The sequence below is a fragment of the Rhinopithecus bieti genome, unplaced genomic scaffold, assembly GCF_001698545.2.
Source record: "Rhinopithecus bieti isolate Rb0 unplaced genomic scaffold, ASM169854v2 scaffold_6513, whole genome shotgun sequence".
Classification (NCBI taxonomy): domain Eukaryota; kingdom Metazoa; phylum Chordata; class Mammalia; order Primates; family Cercopithecidae; genus Rhinopithecus; species Rhinopithecus bieti.
The window spans coordinates 4,905,218-4,925,164 of record NW_016805931.1 but is presented as its reverse complement, the minus strand read 5'-3'; the positions used below and the strand labels follow the sequence as shown (position 1 = coordinate 4,925,164).

The following is a 19,947-nucleotide window of genomic DNA, read 5'->3' as shown; positions in this document are numbered from 1 at the left end:
TCAATAGAAGTGTTAATATAAAAAGCAAAGAAATGCCTAGGTAAATATTGGCCTGGTAATAAACATTCTGCAATGCTGCTTCATGGGAAATATACTTTACCTTGCTACTCAAAATGTGATCCATGAACCAGCAGTATGAATATTACCTGGACTTGGTAGAAATTCCTGGACCCCTAGTGGCTCACCATTTGCATTGCAGTAAGATCCCAGGTGATTCATATGTGTATTCAATGTGAGAGGCACTGCACTGGGGCCATACCTGGGGCCCTCATGAAACACACCAAGCATTGCATGTTCTTTACATCCTGACAAGTCCATATGAACTCACATTATTCTGAATACAGTGCACTAGCATATCTGTCATGTTTTGAAAAGCTATTTTCATCAAGGGAGCTTAGTATCTGGTGCTCAGGAGATACCTACAGAGACGTAGATAGTGTTATGCTGTTGAGAATCTATCAAACCTTTTGGTCGTATAATGTTTTTATTTCAAAACCTTAAATTAGTCAGCATATTTTTTAATATTTAATAGTTGAGGGATGAAGAGGACAGAAGTTTAATTAGTTCAAAGGAAGGTAAATTGGGAAGGAAACAAACTTTTTTTTGAATCCGAATTTTCAGAATGAAAGAAGACACCAGTGCCCTGTGGTTCAGTGCTAACACAGCTATGATGTGACCCTTCAAAGGGCAATGCTTGTGCCCCCATTGCTGGTCATCCTTCTCCTGGTCAATGTTGATGTGTCATTGGCTGGCTCTGTGTTGCTGGCTTGGTCTTGCTTTCACTGAACTTTGCCCTCCACAAAACGTCTAAGTAGCATTACTTCTACTTGTTAATCTTGGAAACACACAGGGCGAGTGAAATTCCATTTTCTTTCTTTCTTTCTTTTTTTTTTTAATGATTAATAGATGATTTATTTAAGTAAGAATCCATATAGTCATCATTGCCAGACTTAATATGAGATGTTAAATGTTCCATCCAATTTTCCTTCCTGGATAAGTTTTTCTTTTCTATCCCTGTCAGTTTTGAAAACATAATACCAGAAGAAGAGGGGCCCGATTCCACACAGAGCTTCCAAGAGTGAGTTTTTAGGAGTGAGTCTGAAATTAGGATAGACATTTGCTGATCTTGCATAGGTTCAACGAATCAAGGCAAGATCTTCAGTGAGCTCTTGGCGGTTAGGGTTGTTGTACTGAAGCAGGTAGTCTTGTTTCAACTGGGGTCTTACAGCCAACCGTTCAGCCTGCATCTGCCGGGCTTCCAGAGATACGTCATATTCGGCTGAGGGTCAAGGACAGAGTGGCCAGGTGCGACGGAGTATACTTTGGGAATGACATTTTGGTGACCCAGTGCACAACTGCCTGAAATTCCATTTTCATGTGACACTTTTGTATCTGTAACCATCAGGTCTGTTCCCTATGTTTTCTATTCCTTAAGTTGGCTACCATTATACTATCACATCTCTTTCCTTTTCTAGTGACTCCCCATTAGACTAGCTCCTATCTTATAACCTTCTTTTGTAATTTAATGGCCCAAAGATGAGCAAATTCCAGAAATCCCTAAAGTAATTCAATTAGCTCAGAGCATCATAGAGACTCTTTTTTTCATTGCCTCATCCTGGGGGTGATTTATCAATGAAAATGACTTTAGATAGATGCTGGCTGCCTCATCGTATTGTTGTGACATTATGCACTTAACTAAAAGGGCTTGACTTAGGCACCATCTCCTTCTCTCTCGGCAGCTGCTCAGTTAGATGTTTTTGTTTTAACCAAAGGGCAGGACTTCAAATATGACCCTATTTAACTCCATCTGGTTATATTTAGGCCTTATGCTCTTTTTATATCTGGATTCTGTCATCCATTCCCTTAGCTGTCCTTGCCAGTTTGATGTAATATTATTTTCTCAAACTATACCCTTTTCCATAATAAAGATTGTCACTGCTCCCTCAGGCTTCCTTAAGCAAGCTTTATAATATGTCTGATAGAATCTCTGTTTCTGATTGTACTCAGTATAGATTTGTTTCCTGGCACACATGTATGTGTTCTTCAATATGTCACTTAATCACAGTGCCCCTTTTAGATTACAATCTCCTGTCACCAAGGGTTTTGTTCCCTCTTTTCAAAGCAGAACTTAAAAGAATTTTGCTTACCTTTAAGCATGCGGTTCACATCATTGACTTTAACTGGATGATGGTTGATGACTGATGGCCAACTAACAAAAAAGGAGTTGAGGAATTGAGGTTTCGGATATAACAGAAGGATACTTAAGACTTTTAATGAATAAATAAACTAATTTTTCTTAGCAAAATGGTTCAGATAAAAGTAAGAGTGCATCAGAGAAGGCTGTCATTGGTTTATTTGTTATATTCCTAGCTCATGGTGATTGTATGTAAGCCAAATATCTTGCATTTGATTTTAAAACAAATCAGAAGTAGATGACTCAGAAATGGTGACAATAAAATTACAGACAAGCCCCTTGCTACAGCAGCTCTTATTAATTAAATATCTGAGACAGAAGAATTAAAAGAGAAGAAAGTGGTATATAATTTGGAAGGCTGGCCATAAAAGTATTTCTTTCAGCCGGAGACACCTTACCTGCTTAAATGTATAAAATTTTTGAAGAAATAAGAATAGATCTTATTTTACTTTGCAATGAAGGCTTGAAATATTTGAAAGTTCACTTTATTGCAATAGGATTAAGTACATCAAACTTCATTCTTATCTCTCTCAAATATTAGGAGTGTAACTTTCAACTGAACTTCTTTACCTGCTGTAATATACTCTACTACAGTGATATTTTAAAATGAATATTTTGCGAATGTAGTACTAGAATATGGATAGTGTTTTGAATATTTTAATAGCCTTACAGGATTAAAAAAAGGATCTTATAAAAAGTATGTGTAGTACCATTCAATTTTTACAAATTTATGCATTTGCTTATTCATATATGTAAATTGAAAATTTACATATAAGCTTATACTCAGAAAAAGATAAATGTTGTAAACACACTTGCACGCATGCACACACCACAGCAACCACCATGCCATTCAGTGATTATTTCAGGGTAAGTACGATTGCAGAAACTTTTACATATTCACGTTTTGCCTGTATTTTCTGTTATAAGCTTTTATTTTGGCATAAGAGGAAAATAAATTTAAAATTTCCCAAAACATTCTTTGTTATAGTCAAAAATTAAAATGAACAGTGTCTATCAATAGGAGAATGGCTATACAAACAAAAAAGGACAAATAAGAAATAAAATTGGCCAGGTATGATGGCTCATGCCTGTAAGCCCAGCACTTTGGGAGGCCAAGGCTGGTGGATTGTTTGAGCCTAGGAGTTTGAGAACAGCCTGGGCAATATGGCAAAACCCCATCTCTACAAAAAAATACAAAATAATTAGCCAAACGTGGTGGCATGCGCATGTAGTCCCTAGCTATTAGGGTGGCTGAGGTGGGAGGATTGCTTGAGCCTCAGAGGCGGAGGTTGCAGTGAACAGAGATCATGCCACTGTACTCCAGCCTGGGAGAGAGAGCAAGACCCTGTCTCAAAAAATAAAAATAAATAAAATTAAACAATGGGAAAAGATTCCTGTTGCCATTTTAAATGTTGATCAACATTCAAATTTTCTGTGGTTTTAGATAATAAGACATGTCAACCTCCTGAAACAGTCATTGATGTAAATAATAAGAATATATATGCATTTGACCTTACCTGACTTTAAAAGTAGAGAGAAAAGATGCATTGAAGCACGCATACAATTATTTTCTAAACATATCCTCCAGTTTCAGTGTTTTTTAATCAAACCACCAGGAGAATGGTGCAGCAGACAGTGCCAGTCCATGTCTCCCCCTTCATGGTCCCTTAGTTGTCATTGATGGGTGACTGCAGAGAACCATAGGGATTTGAGGACCTAACAGAGATATGTTTTACATTGAGAGTGGACATAAACTCCTCGTTGCCTCATTGTGGTTTGCACTTCAAGCTGCAGCGTATACTTTTTCTAAGCTGTGTGGTCTGCCTTCCTAGGACTGCGTGCCCTGTACTGTTATTTGAGAATGTTTATCTCTTGAGGAGTGCTGCGTTGCTCCACTGTGCATCACAGGGCACAGGAAGCAATGGTATGACATTTTTGCTGCACATCTATTTTTGATTATTCTTAAAAGATGAAAATGTTAATCACTACAAGGGTGTATTAGTCCGTTCTCATGCTGCTATAAAGAACTACTTGAGACTGGATAATTTATAAAGGAAACAGGTTTCGTTGACTCACAGTTCTGCATGGCTGGAAAGGCTTCAGGAAACTTAAAATCATGGTGGAAGGGGGCACAAACATGTCCTTATTCACATGGCAGCAGGAGAGAGAAGTGCAGAGTGAAGGGGGAGAAAGCCCCTTATAAAACTATCAGATCTCCTGAGAAGTTACTCACTATCATGAGAACAGCAGGGGGAACTGCTCCCATGATCTAATCCCTTCCCATGAGGTTCCCTCTCCCAAAACATGGGGATTACAATTTGGATTACAATTCGAGATTTGAGTGAGGACACAGAGCCAGACCATATCATTCCACCTTTTGCCCCTCCAAAAATCTCATCTTTCTCACTTTTCAAAACGCAATTATGACTTCCCAACAGTCTCCCAAAGTCTTGACTCATTTCAGCATTAACTAGGTAGTCCAAGTCCAAAGTTTCAACTGAGACAAGGCAAGTCCCTTCCACCTATGAGCCTGTAAAATCAAAAGCAAGTTAGTTACTTCCTAGATACAGTGGAGGTACAGGCATTGGGTAAATACACTCATTCCAAATAGGAGAAATTGGCCAGAACAAAGGGGCTACAGACCCCATGCAAGTCCAAAATCCAATAGGGCAGTCATTAAACATTAAAATTCCAAAATGATCTCCTTTGACTCCATGTCTTACATCCAAGTCACGCTGTTGCAAGAGGTGGGCCCCCACCACTTTGGGAAGCTCCACCCCTGTAGTTTTTCAGGGTACAGCCCCACTCCTGGCTGCTTTCGTGGGCTGGCATTGAGTGTCTGAAGCTTTTCCAGGTGCACAGTGCAAGCTCTTGGTGGATCAACCATTCTGGGGTCTGGAGGATGGTTGCCCTCTTACCACAGCTCCACTATGCAGTGCCCCAGTGGGAACTCTGCGTGGGAGCTTGCACCCCACATTTTCCTACTGCACTGCCCCGGCAGAGGTTCTCCACAAGGGCCCCGTCCCTGCAGCAGGCTCCTGCCTGGACATCCAGGCATTTCCATACATCCTCTGAAATCTAGGTGGAGGTTCCCAAACCTCAGTTCTTGACTTCTGTGCACCTGCAGGCCCAACACCACGCGTAAGCTGCTAAGCCTTGAGGCTTGGACCTTCTGAAGCAATGGCCTGAGCTGTATGTTGGCCACTTTTAGCCATGGTTGGGACTGAAGCAGCTGGGATGCAAGGCTGCACAGAGCAGGGGGACCCTAGGCCCACCCCACAAATTAAGGTCTTTCCTCCTTGGCCTCCAGGCCTGTAATAGGAGGGGCTGCTGTGAAGGCCTCTAACAGGCCCTAGAGACATTTTCCTCATTGTCTTGGTGATTAATATTCAGCCCCTCAATACTTATGCAAATTTCTGCAGCTGGCTGGAATCTCTCCCCAGAAAATGGGTTTTTCTTTTTCTATCACGTCATCAGGTTGCACATTTCTCAAACTTTTATGGTGTGCTTCCTTTCGAATTTTCTTCCACCAGATACTCTAAATCATCTCTCTAATTCACAGTTCCTCAGGTCTCTAGGGCAGGGACAAAATGCCACCAGCCTCTTTGCTAAGCACAGCAAGAGTGACCTTTGCTCCAGTTTCTAACAAGTTCTTCATCTCCCTCTCAGACCAATTCAGCCTGGACTTCATTGTTCATATCACTATAAGTATTTTGGTCAAAGCATTCAACAAGTCTCTCAGACGTTCCAAACTTTCCCATATCTTTCTGTCTTCTGAGCCCTCCAAGTCTCTAGGAAGTTGCAAAGTTTCCCACATTTTCCTGTCTTCTGAGCCCTTCAAACTGTTTCAACCTCCTCCTGTTACCTAGTTCCAAAATCGCTTCCACATTTTCAGGTATCTGCAGTAGTACCACACTACTCTCAGTACCAGCTTACTGTACTAATCCATTCTCACACTGCTATAATGAACTGCCTGAGACTGGGTAATTTGTAAAGGAAACGGGTTTAATTGACTCACAGTTCCACATGACTGGGGAGGCTTCAGGAAACTTACAGTCATGGTGGAAGGGGAAGCAAACATGTTCTTCTTCACATGGCAGCAGGAGAGAGAAGTGTAGAGCAGAGGGGGGAAAAACCCCTTATAAAACCATCAGAGCTCCAGAGAAGTCACTCACTATTATTAGAAGAGCATGGGGGAATCTCTTCCATGATCTAATCACCTTCCATGAGGACCCTCCCCCAAAACATGGGGATTACAATTTGGATTACAATTCAAGTTGAGATTTGGTTGAGGACACAGAACTAGACCATATCAAAGAGTTTGCTTTGGTAAAAGAAAGTATATCTTTTTATTTACTTATTTACAAAGCAGCTTATTAAAGTTATTAAATAGTTTTCGTAGGGGCAGCATTTTTTTCTACTTTCTATATTAGTAAGTGACCATCTATGATTGTAATACAACTGAGGTTTCCCAAGAGCGAATGTAGCACAAAATAAGGTGTGCTATCTACCCTGTAAAAAATGTTGTGCAGTGAACCAACTCCAGCACAGATATGGAGCTCTCTCAGAAAAAATATAGGAAATTTAGATATGTGAAATTCAAATGGAAACAGAGAACTCAATTTAGAGTTTAGTTTGCATAATATCTTAGAAATGTTTTCGTAGTTCAAAACTGATGCTTGATAACTGTGTTAGACCTATAAACATTCACAAAACATCCCTATAATTTTCAGGTACAAAACACTAGTATGGATTTTAAAGTTCAATGTAGACCACAGGGCTTCTGCTTTTGCAGGTGTACCTTGATTTACATCCTTTCAATTCAGGGAGGGTAGGTGTATGAGAGCAAAATGTATGTATAAGGTAAGAAGAAAAGAGAAATGAAAGAGAGAAGCAGAAGATAGTGAGCCATCAATAATGATATTAGTTGGCATTCATTTCAAAAGCCAACCACCCCAATTTAGAGGATTTGCATTTAGGACTAATTAAATTATAACCTAATTGAGCAGGGACTGAGTTAGGCCTACTGATAGTGCTTCATAAATATTCACATTAACAATAATACAAGATGTTCCTTTTCAAGGCTAAAAACTTTGTCTAAATGGCATATACACCTTGTGAGTCTTGGGAAGTCAATATTGTTCCATTCCTGAATTTTTCTATCCCTTTTAAGGATAATTCTTACTCAAGTGAACTGAAACTTTCCCTATAGCAATAGAGGTCCTCTGAAAATTGAGTAAGGATAATTCTTACTCAAGTGAACTGAAACTTTCCCTATAGCAATAGAGGTCCTCTGTAAGCATACTCCACAAGATTCTTTGCCCAGGTAAGAACAAATAATACAAATTGTTGGCGATTCTTCCAGGTCTCTCAGAAATAAAAGGTCTTCTCAAATTGTAGTTTTGGTGTATTAATAGTTACTCTGGGGGCCTAAATGAGTTAGTTAACATGCAGCTTAAACATCTGGAACACATCCAGAAGTAACTCAGGACTGGGGAATTCGCCCTCCCCTGCTACTCAATTGCCGTTTGTGTAAAATAGTGGACAGTGACACTGTTTGTGTGTGGCTAGCAACTGTCTCTAAGTCTTGGGTTTAATTGGAGAATAAAGTACACTCAAATACCCTGAGCATACATATAAGAGTATTTACCATGATTCATAAGACTTGCTTTAAAAGTATACTCCAAATAAATACCCTCTTAAATTCAATTTTTCTCACATTTCTATGTGGTTATTCATAGTTCAAGAACAAATATTTAAAATATGTAAATGTTAGCCATTCAATTAACTATTCCAAATTTTAATTTTTTTCACCAAGGAGCTGAATTGATTCTCAAATATACCTTACATGAACTCTGTTTAAAGTGTACTGTATTTTTTAAATTTGTGAACATGGGAAATTATACAATGTTCTATAGTAATTTCAAGCCTGAGTTTCTCAGTGAAAACTTGTTCGTATTCGATGTTCTTTTTAACATCTCTAAGAGCCAGCTATACCTTATCTGAAATGTAAATTAGTGTAAAAACCCTTTCATTCTCAATAATTATCAACTACTATCTTTTTAGCTTTGTGTTCATCAATAGTAAACATTCAACCTTCAACGGTTAACAAATATTTAAGTGTTTACCATGTACCAGACAATTTTATACATTCTGGGGTGACAGATCTAGAATTACAAGTGTATCAAATATTACGACAGACAAGTGGAAGCTGCCACAGGATCAAATAAGAAGAGGACATAAACTTAACTGTAGAGATAGTTTGGGGAGGGAGGAAGAAGTTAGTGTTAGAACAGGCAACTTTGAAAGAACTGACCAGGAAGTTATGCAATTTGGATTAAAGTGAGGAAAGAGTGTCAGGAAATGAGGTTGAAACAGATAATGTAAGATTTGCTATTTATTCAAAAAGAGTTTAGAGGCCAGTAATTGACTGAGAGAAGAATGGTGCACAGAGGGACAAGTGTTGACCTGCAAGGCCGATTAGAAAGCTGTATCTATAGGTAAAGGCAAGAGATGAGGATGACGTGGATTAGGAAACAAAAAAATCCTCTCTTTTACCTGCAAAAATAGCTGTTGGCTTTGTGTCCCTTCCATACCAGACTTGGGGTCTCCACGTTTCCATCAAGAGACTGGGCAGTTATATTATATATAATAAATATCTGTTTTTATTTTCACTCTGACCTGACTGCTTTATGCAAGATGGGCCAAGTCTCCCTTATACATGAGGAGTGCCCTGATGTAAAGACAAGACATCTGCTCCTCCAGCCACCTTTCTTCCAGGTGTACCTGCCTTAATTCCTCTTCCCCCATTCTCAGTGGTGCATCATTCTCTACTGCTCTCCTAGTCCTGCCTCAGTTTTCGATTAGTTTTATTTTGCAGCAGATATTTTTTTAAGTAGTGATTTCCTATTGTTCCTTTATCTCCCTTGAAAGGTACCTAATTAACCCCAGTAAACCTTCATGACGCCAGCATGTCTATTCATCCTAGGAGTGTAAATGATCCTTGTATATCTATAGGAATGTTTCTATGCCGGTCTTTGAGGAATTTCTTATACACACACACACACACACATGTGTATATATGTATATATGTGTATAAATATGTATATGTGTGTATGTGTGCATATACATATTCCATTAGTTATGAACAGCTCTTTTTTATCCCTTAAAAGCAACAAAATAATCAAAATATTGACATTATTCAGTGAATTGATAGTTGAAATGTAAGGATTTCAGAATGTTTTACTGATTTAAAAATGAAAGTTATGTAGTAAATCCTGAGCCCTTTCCTAATCCTGATTTCCTAAATCTAACCTATATTGAATTTTTTTTTTTTTTTAATAAAGGTTCCATGAAACTTGGCCTCTTTCCTGTCATCTTAAATCTATTCTCCTCTTGTACTTCTCTTAGTTCTACTTCTTTCACGTGAAATGCATTCTAATGTGAACCTCAGTTTCCCTGAGAGGCCCCTCACCGCAATGTCCATGCCGTTCTGCGCTTCCCACGTAGATCTTCTTGCCCCAAATGCCTACTGTGAGCCTTCTTTCCTCTGTGCCTGTCGTTATTCCACTCATCTGAAATCAGTCGCACAAACCTTTTAAGCACCTTTCTCAGGCACTGTGGTCAGTAAGGTTTACAAATGATTGCCAGTCACTGACAACAAATTTGGGGCAGGGAGAGCAGCCCCATCCCCATAAATGGTCTCATGTTTCTTTTTTTGTTTGTTTGTTGTTTTGACAGAATCTCACTCTGTTGCCCAGGCTGGAGTGCAGTGGTGTGATCTTGCCTCACTGTAACCTCTGCCTCCCAGGTTCAAGTGATTCTCCTGCCTTAACCTCCGAAGTAGCTGGGACTACAAGTGCCGGCCACTAGGCCCAGCTAATTTTTTTGTATTTTAAGTAGAGATGAGGTTTTACCTGACCTCAAGTGATCCACCCCGCCCCCGGCCCCCAGCCTCCCAAAGAGCTGGGATTTCAGGCCTGAGGTACCATGTCCCACCCATAAATAGCCTCATTTATAAACCATAAATGTATAAATGCCGAGACAGAGATTTGTGTGTGTGTGTGTATTTGGGGGGGTGGTGGATACACTTTGCCCAACAAATCCAATATTTCTTACTACTTCCGATGCTTACCACAAGACTATAATATCATCTTTCTCTTAAATTAATGGAAATGCCCTCCTAACCAGTTTTCTGACTGGTGCTTTTGCCCATCCAGTCTAATCTTCTCATAGCAGAGTTATTCTACAAAAACAGCAATTAGTTCACGTCGTGTTGCTCTCTGCTTAAAGTCATCCAACGGCATGCCATCTAGAGTCAAAGTCAAATTCTTGCTATGTCTGTTAAACTTTTACATGACCTATGTCTACCATACCTTTCAAGTGACTTGGATCTGACATCTTCTCAAACCACTGTCTGCCTCACCCACTCACTTCTCCACTCTGACTTTATTAGTGTTCCCTGAATGTGCCAAGCATGTTCTGCATCACAGCCTTTGCACTACCTGTTCCCAGTGCTGGGAATTCTCTTCCTCTAAGTATCTGCATGGCTGGTTCCACCCTGCCCTTAAGATCGTTGCTCATATGTTACTTTAGCAGTAATCCTTTCCTATTCACGCTTTTTCTTCACCTTGACACTCCCTGCTGTATTTTTCTTCATAACACCTATGACCTACTGTATCTTTTGTTATCTATTTATTGACTGTCTTTCTCCAGCAAGAATGTAAGCTCTATAAGGGCAAGAGCTTTTGCCTATTTTTTCACTGTTGCATCCTCTGTGCCTAGAATGGTACCTGTCACGTAATAGGTGCTCAATGAATATTTGCTAAAGGATGGAAGGAAGAAGGGAAGAGGCGGAAGGAGGGAGAGAGAGAAAGAGGAAAGTTGAAAGAAGAAAGGAAGGGAAGAAAGATAGTAGGGAAGAAAGATAGTAGGGAAGAAGGAAGGACAGCAGAAAGTCTCATGTTGGCATTACTAAGTCTCTAACACTTATTAATACCTGCTTTGTCTTATAAACAGAGACAACACTGGCTTCTAGCCTAGTGCCTTTGTAAGGCAGCATTATCTGGATAGAAACTAATAAGGTTGTTCTGTTTACGCTGCGTTTATGGCAAGAGGTACTGACTTTCCATTTATAGTTGTGATATAAAGTTTCTTCTTTGAATGAAGGCATTTTATTTCAGTTTTAAAATGTAATCTATTACAGAATTTTAAAATAAATAATAGTATATAGGGGACTCAGATACAACAAAAATCATGACACAGAAATGTGGATATGGCAGAATCATGAAGCTAGTAGTCCAATGCCTGAATTGGGGGTAAGTGACCCCTTCAGCCATGAAACATTCCCTGACTATTGCCATCTTCCCCTCCTTCATTCCTGTTGTTTATTCGACTCCTGTACACTATCATGGGTTGAAATGAAACCATTTGGTATTGCTAACTGTTGTTTTGGGTGTTTTGGTTCTGTCTTCCTAAATTGATATAAGATCCTTGATGTGAGTGCTCAAGTCCTGCATCCCCTCCTCCTGGGCAGCCACCACAGTGCACAGCCCAGCACTGACACAACAGAACATTAAGGATATGTATTTGTCATATTCGTCATGACTCAGCTACACAATAAGACATGAGGTTAAAGAGTGTGCAGACAGTAAAAATACTCAAGCGTGCTTTATTTTTTTATTTTTAAGAAAAGAAAGACAATAGGGAGCAAACATCATTTTACCTTACAAACTGGCAAAACAAAATCACTATTTTGCCACTGGTATAAATTTATATATATATATATACACACACACACACACACACACACACACACAAACACACACACATACACGCATACATATATACTTATTCAATCTGGTAGGATAAATTAATCACTAGGACAAAATCATGAGTTAATAGGAGCCAAATTCTAGCACATCCAATTGGAATGCTTCAGAATTAAACCTGCTAAAAGTACTAACTGGAAGAGGAAGACATTCATAAAACTATTGGGCACATTTTAGTGGAAGTCAGCAACAACAAATAATAAATTGATTTAAGTAATAAATTTAGATATTTAAATTGTCAAGGAATTCTTTGTTCTGTTTTATAAATAGTATTAGCATTCTTTTTTACTGGAAACTTTGAAAGTATAAAATTCTGTCAAGAGCAAAGGCAACTTAGATTGCCTGTAATGACCATTGCATTGACACCATTTTCTGCAGTATGATTTGCTATTAAATGTGAATAATGTAAAGAACAATAACACTCCTAGATCACCTGCTATGAACCAGGCACTGCTCTAAATAGCTCAGGTATTTTAATTCATGTAACTGCTACAACCCTATGAGATATATCCTCCTTTCAGCTTCATTTTACTAGCGAGGAAACCAAAGCTTAATGAGGCTCTGTTAGTTATCCTACATCATACAGCTAGTAAGTGTCTGAGCTGGGTGTTGGTGCACAGTGATCTAGCACCCAAGTCCATACACTTAAACACTACCTTTGAATGCAGCTTTATACCCTATATAAGGAAACTGTGGCCTAAATAGGCAAACCTGTGACAAACGAATCCTAGGGTCTAAAATAAAGGTTGAAAGGTGATTGTAAAAGTAGGCATTTCATCTTTAAAAACCAGATAAATTTGACCTGCCATTCTTGATAACATTAGTAAACATTATATTTCTTATAATTTACATTAAAACTCTAATACTTCTTTGACAAAAAAGACTTTTAAAGAATATGCATGCATTTTATACAAGGTTAAAGAAGTTTTCAGTGCAGGATAGTGAAATGGGGGTTAGATGCCCTTTCTGTACTACATTTTTAATCAATGTAATCTTAAAATGAGATGACCTTGTAACTAAGCATTTTTTCTTTCCTTTATAAACAATATTAACTACACTAAATCAAGAAAGCTAATAGTTTTACATATTCCTCAATAACCATTAAGTTCAAACATTGGAAGAGTTTAATATTTTACATGGAAAATACACAGGCAATAATTTTAAGTGACTTAGAAAATGTCTACCATATTTTAACCTTACGTGACTGTGTATATGTGTAAGTGCATGTGCCTGTGTGTGTGCATATGTATGTGTATGAGTATGTAAGTTTACAATCTAGTGGTTCTCAAGGAGTGTTGGAGAAAGAATATGTGATCACATACAGTTTATAAAAGCTCTCTTATGTCTTTTGAAAGACAAATTTTTTGTCAATCTAGTGGTAAAATGATATTAATTTCTTTATTAATTTTAATTTCCATGATAAATAATACATTTGAGCCTTAAAAATATTGTTAGTGATTTGTGTTTCTTTTCTATAAAAAATATTTCTAAGACTTGCTCATGTTTCTTCCAGGCCCTTTTTTCTGATCGATTTTAAGAATTTTAAAATATTCTGCAATTTCTCTTGATCACAAATGTTGGAAGTATCTTCTTCCAAAGAAAAGAATGACTTTTTAAGAAATACTTTAGTAGCAGGTTTTTTTCTATGAAAAAACTAGAAGTGGCTTTTTCTTGGCAATGTTTTCTTCTAGAGCAATAGGAAGGAAAACAGAAAGCTGTAGACTGTTATCTTCGTCCATGCATATGTTAGTGCTGGAACTCAACTCCAAAAACTTTGTTCCTTTGAAAATCGTACCCCTCCAAAATTGGTGGAGTGGTGACAGTGTGGTGTTGAAGGCCTGTTGCCAGGACTGAGAAGGAAAAGCTAAAGAAAGAAGGGAAAAAATCCAAGAGAAAGTGACTGCCTGGGGAGGAGGGACAGGCAAGAGACCAAACATCAATTCTAAAGGGAATCTTGCAAATGCTTTGGCAAGTCCGTGTATGGGAACATCATTTGCCTAGATGTTCCCCTTTACCTCCTTTTTCCCTACTGAGTTGGTTTAGAGATCAATAGACTTTATTATTTTACATCTAGTAATGTCCCAGATGAAATAAAATGGTGTTGTTTCCATTCTATTGTATAGTTCATGAATTACAATTAAAACAATGTTTTCCCTCTAAACATTTTTGAAGTTTTTAATTTTACTGTAAAGTTATTTTGCATATGGAATTCAATTCTGTGTGCAGTGTGAGAAGAAATCCACTTTTATATATGTTTCCCATATGGCTAGCTAGTTATTTCCGCACCATCGATTGACTGCTCCATCATTTTTCCACTGACATACATCAGTATTGTTGGTTGGTTTTACCTTTCTAACTGTAATTGTGGCATAACTCTCTATTAATTGCCTCCTTTAGTGTTATTCAGTACATTTTATACATTTTGTTAAAAAGATCTTACACATTTTTTATTCACACGCACTGTAGACTTCTGTTGCTATTGCAAAATGGCAACAATTTTCAGTTATATTTTCCAAAAGCTTGCTGCAGCTATATCCAAATCTAATAATTTTTATATCAAACAAATATTTAGAAACTTTTCAAACTTTGATGTACTTTTAATAATGCTTCTTCTGATTCTTTTAGGTATTCTTTGTAGACAATCATATCATCTGTGAATAACAAAAAATGTGTTTCTTCTATTCTAGTTTCTATACTCTATATTTTATACCACATTTTAAAATGATTTATTGACTGGCTGCATGGATGCTTCTCTGACTTTAAAATATGAATCCCTGAGGGATCCTTTTAAAATGAAGATCTTGGTTCAGTGGTAGGTCAGGCACTGAGAGTCTGCATTTCTAACAAGCTCCCAGGTGACAGTGAGGACGCTTGTCCAAAAAAAGCAACGCTTTCAAAAGACTGTTAAATAGAAATGGAGAGAGCAAGCGTTCTTTACTTGTGTCTACATTTAAAGAGCATGCTTCCACATTTCACCATCAAGATTAGATATCTTTGATCAGTTTTAGTAACTTCCTCCTATTCCAAATTTGCCATACATTTTTATTATTAATGGTTGTTTAAATAATTTTCTGTGGCTTTTTCCCCTTTAATCTCTTAACATCATGAATTATTAGAACATCTCATGTTTATAGCCGTTCATGCCATACACACACAAATATGCATACACATATATGTACATAGAAAAATATGTATTTATTGCTGCTTTATTTGCTAATATTTGGTTTAGACTTTTTAACCTGTCTTTATGATTCAGATCGGCTTCATGTAATCCTTGAGGGTTCTTAATGTTTTTAAGTTTCATTATTAAATGAATTAGGTGTACACCCTCTTATTCTAAGCTCTTTACGTGGAACTCACTTTTATACTAGTTTTTGAGACACATTCTATTATAATCAGCATCTTACTGATGAAGAAACAGAGTTACATGGAGGTTCAATAACTAGCCCAAAGCCACATAGCTAGTAAGTGATGCAGTTCGTTGGTTTTTGTCTGTTGAGCAATGAGGAGAATGGTTTCTTAAAAATTGTTTTGTTTAGTCACTGATTTCACTAGTTCAGTCTTAAATGTAATTCAGTAATTCAGTCCTAGACACAGTTTTGAAGCCACTAAAACAGATTTAGATCCTGGTGAGGTAAAATAAATAAATTAATTAATTAATTAATTTAAAAAATGTTTTTGAGGCCACTGGGAAAAGTGGGGCCCCTAGTAATTTGTAATAACCTCCCACTCCCTATCAAGAGGAGGTGGTAGACTGAGATTCTAAATTGAAAAATGTAAACACTTACCTTGGTTTTGTCACTTAATGGCCTATGTCAAAAACTTAATTTGCTTCATGATTTCATTTAAAGTATAAACCTTTCACTGAATTCTGCAGTGATTTTGCATAATTAACCAATAGGTATATGCCTATCATTTTCATAACCTTTCAGGAAATCATTTGGCCCTAGTATACTGACTTTCCCTTTAAGTTTTCCTTTATACCTGAATCTCAATCTGTCTTACTGAAATTTAAACCTGTGTCTTTACCGTGAACTTCAGAAACATTAGAAAGACTGTCATTATCCTTCATGAAATCCTGTGGTCCACACTGGAGCATGTTTATTTTATTACCACTCAGTTTGATTTCTTTCACATTGTTTCATTAACATACAGTTTTTCTTAAATTCTTACTTGTTAGCATGTGGAAGCACTGTCTTTCAATGTAAGATATTTTACTTTAACAATTCAAAGAGATTTTGTTTCTATGCTACATAGATATTAGGGTACAGAAGAATATACAGGAGATAGTAGCCTGCTCATGAAGGTTATGAACTGCACAAATCATGTGGTCTTGTACAGGTTCAATTGCCTCATTAACTGGGCAACCTCTCACCTCTCTGTCAGCTCTGATGTTAAAGGATTTTGTTCATCCTTACAATGTTTTCTCATTAAAGCTCAAATATGCATAATTAATGTAATGTATTATTTTTAGGAGATTGAAAACCTATCATCCAGATGATATGATATGCTAACCTGATTTTTGTCGATATCATTCTTGATTCTGTTTTTATATCTCATATTAATATGACATAGAGTTGCAAAATATTTCCAAGCTTTGATCATTCTTTTGGGCATGTTCCTGTAGACAATTTTGAAATGATGTATTTAGTGGAGAAAATGTAAAAATAATGTTAAATCCTTCCAAGAAAAAAAAATGTATTAATAATTAAATAGCTGCACTGTAAACCAATATTCACTGTTCAATCATTGATTACTAAAAAGATAGGGCATGAAAAACCTCTATATTTTTATCTCTTGGTTTAAGATGAATATTTTGCCCTTCATATTTACCATTTTTTTAAGAACACATTTAGACTTTGAAAATGATATGTAATGTGCTTCTACATTAATAGGAAAAACAACCTAAACTGTATAGTCAAATAAAATGTTGGAATTTTATACCTTGACATATTTTTTAAACTAGAGATCATCTAATTTAAAAAAAAAAAAATACAAGTAACTTTTTATCTTTGTCCTTGGTATTATTTTATACTTGTTTGTTCAGTGGTATTGCTATTCTGTGATAAGATTTTATTAGAGAAAATGTCTCTATCTGTACTTTTTTTTACAAATGTTCCTTGATTTGACATCTGTCAACTGATCTCTGAATTAATATTATCTTTTCAGTTTGCATTCCTTTTAAATAGGAAATCTAATATTAAACCCTTCAATAAAGATGAAGCCTACATCTGTATATCCAGAATTTTGGTTTTATCAGTTCAATGGGGTTGAACATTCTTGAAGTGAAATTGGAGAGACATTTGAACACCTTTACCCCAAGTTCATTCATGTATTCATCTTCTCTTTAATTAAGTCTGTTTGAAAAAAAGCTCTCATTGATTGTTAGTAGCTTCCTGGACCATGTCCTTTTAAATATCAGAAAGCATACAGAGCTCCATGACTCATCAGAAAAGAGCATGTTGATTGATCAGTGATTCTGCATTAGACATGCATGCTGCAAGTTTGATTTTACTGACCCAGAGAGGAATATAACCTTAATGGAAACAGAGACAGAGAAAATATCTTCAGGTCACTTGACTTAGCCTGCTCCTTTCAGAGAATAGGCTGCCACAGCATTCGAAAGGGTGCAGTCTATCAGTATTTTTAGAATCTCTAAAGATGGAGATTTTACAAACTGGTATTTAACAGCAGAATTTAATTTTTCAGTTTTCTCACTTAACACTGAATCATTAACATTTTAGACATTTTACATGACTGTAAGCAGTTGAGCACAAAAACCAGATGTTAAGATTGGGTACATTCAAAAGTTTAGACTTCCGTACCCGTGTTATGTTTTGTTTATATTCTGGAGCGCCAAACTTTGTTGCATCTTTGAACCCACTTCAGACCTCAAATTACCCCATTTTTTAAAAGCCTCATTAGAATGGTGTCATAGAGTGCTGAATCCGTGGAAGAGAAATTCAGCGTTTTCAGATTGCTAATCATGTACAAAAGTTTCTGAAATCATATCGTCCAATGGGCTGTAACTTGGCCTATTTTTCTATCACTTGAGGAAATTGAATTGACTGGACACTGTTCATTATAAAGATACAGCAGGTACTTCCATGTAACCTGTGCTCTACGTATTTTGAAAATGATTATTTGCATATTTATCAATGTGAAAAAGCAACATAACTGCTGTACTTTTATATCTCATTTTAAAGAATTTTATACTTGTTTTCTAGTTTTGTGAATTTCTGATGAATTCACAAAAATAATGTAAAAGCTGATAGTCTGTCCCTGCTACCATTGTGCGTATTAGTCAACAAGTACAAGTAGAATAGGTAAAAAAATTATTAGTTCCTAATCATATATAGAAAAGGACTTTGAAAATTACTTAAGCCATGATTCTACCACGATGTAACAATTTTTATTTTCTTTTTTCCTTCCCAATGTTGACTGGTTATATGCATATTCATGTAGCTATAATAATAATTGTATACTTTATATCTTACTTTTTAAACCACATTATTATTCCTTAAATATTGCTCTTTCTTCTGACACAGTCTTCTCATGTATCATTTTGATTACTACGTAATATTCTGACTTAATTGAAACTTTTGTAGTTTTGATGTTCAAGCTTCTTTTCTCATTTGCTACTATTAGAAATGATGGCTCTAGAAGCATCCTTAGAAGTTTTCCTTATCTTTTAAATTAAACAAACTGCTTTTATTTTACTAAGATAATCTTTAAGAAGTGGGATTACTAGGTCAAATTCCACAATCATATTTGTGTCCCCTGTCATTTTGTAACCAAAAGATGCTATTTGAGTAAGACCTGCTTGATAACTTACTTTTAATCTTATTTTATTTTGTCTTTCATCACAAATGAGTCAGATTCTATCTTTCTCTAATTAAATCTTATGATCACCAGTACTTGGATTTAAGTTTTATGGTGAAACAGAAGGAATTTTAAAAAACGGTTTAAGTAGGACAAATTATATTTTCAGATCTCCTTGCCTATCTGCTGGAATCAGTAGTGCCACCACTTTTCATTGGTGCTCCTTTTGCCTCACTTAACTGAAGAGTTTTCACTCAGACCCTTATGATTTCTCCAAGATGCATTACATTTTCCTGCTGTTTCCATATACATGGGAAATAGTTATTTCATTTACATCTTCTGTTTCTATATTTTTCCAGGTAAGTCGTGCCTCCTTTAAATTTTTACTGTTTTTTATCTATCTATGTCTGTCTATCTCTACTAAGACGATCTCTATCTTTGTATCCGTCTACCTAACTAGCTAACTACCTACCTACCTATCTAAAACTCTACCTTTGTCTCTTATACTATGCCCATTTTTCTCTTTTCTCTTTAAAATTTATTTTGTTGCTGTTTTCTCTTTTCCTCTATTTCTGTATCTCATTTGTGTCAAATTGCCCGACTACTTAATTAGTATATTCATGTATTTGTTTTTAAATTTCTATTATTGTATTTTCTGTTATTAGTGTTTGTTCTTATAATTATTATTTTCTTTCTTTACTTTCTTGTGTTTATTTTCCTATTTTTTCTAAGTAAATTGCTTTGAGCCTTGAGTTGTAGCCTTTAATTCTAATATAGTGATTTAATTATATTGCTTTAGTGACAATCCCACATATTTGATGCATAATATATTTATTCAGGTTTAAGTATTTAATAAATCCTTTGATTTCTTCTCTGGCTTAAGTGTTATTTAGAAGTGCTTTTTAAATTTTTTCCAAAGGAATGAGTTTTTTAATAAATACATTGTTATTAATTTCTAATTTTGTTTCATCTTTAACAGAGGAGATATTTGTATGGTACCTATTCTTTGACATTGGTGAAACTAATTTTAACTGAAAATATTAGTTAATTCATGAGCACGGGATTAATTATAATGATAATATTTAAAAAATTATATTTAAA

At 36.3% G+C, this 19,947-nt stretch overlaps 1 protein-coding gene and 1 pseudogene across 2 annotated transcripts in view; one reads left to right on the top strand and one right to left on the bottom strand.

Moving 5' to 3' along the window:
* The window catches only part of PDE4D (phosphodiesterase 4D), a 640,379-nt gene that overhangs the window by 61,627 nt on the left and 558,805 nt on the right, over positions 1-19,947 (top strand). The gene's annotated exons all lie outside the window — the stretch shown is intronic.
* LOC108531005 (NADH dehydrogenase [ubiquinone] 1 beta subcomplex subunit 4 pseudogene) lies at positions 951-1,335 on the bottom strand (annotated as a pseudogene).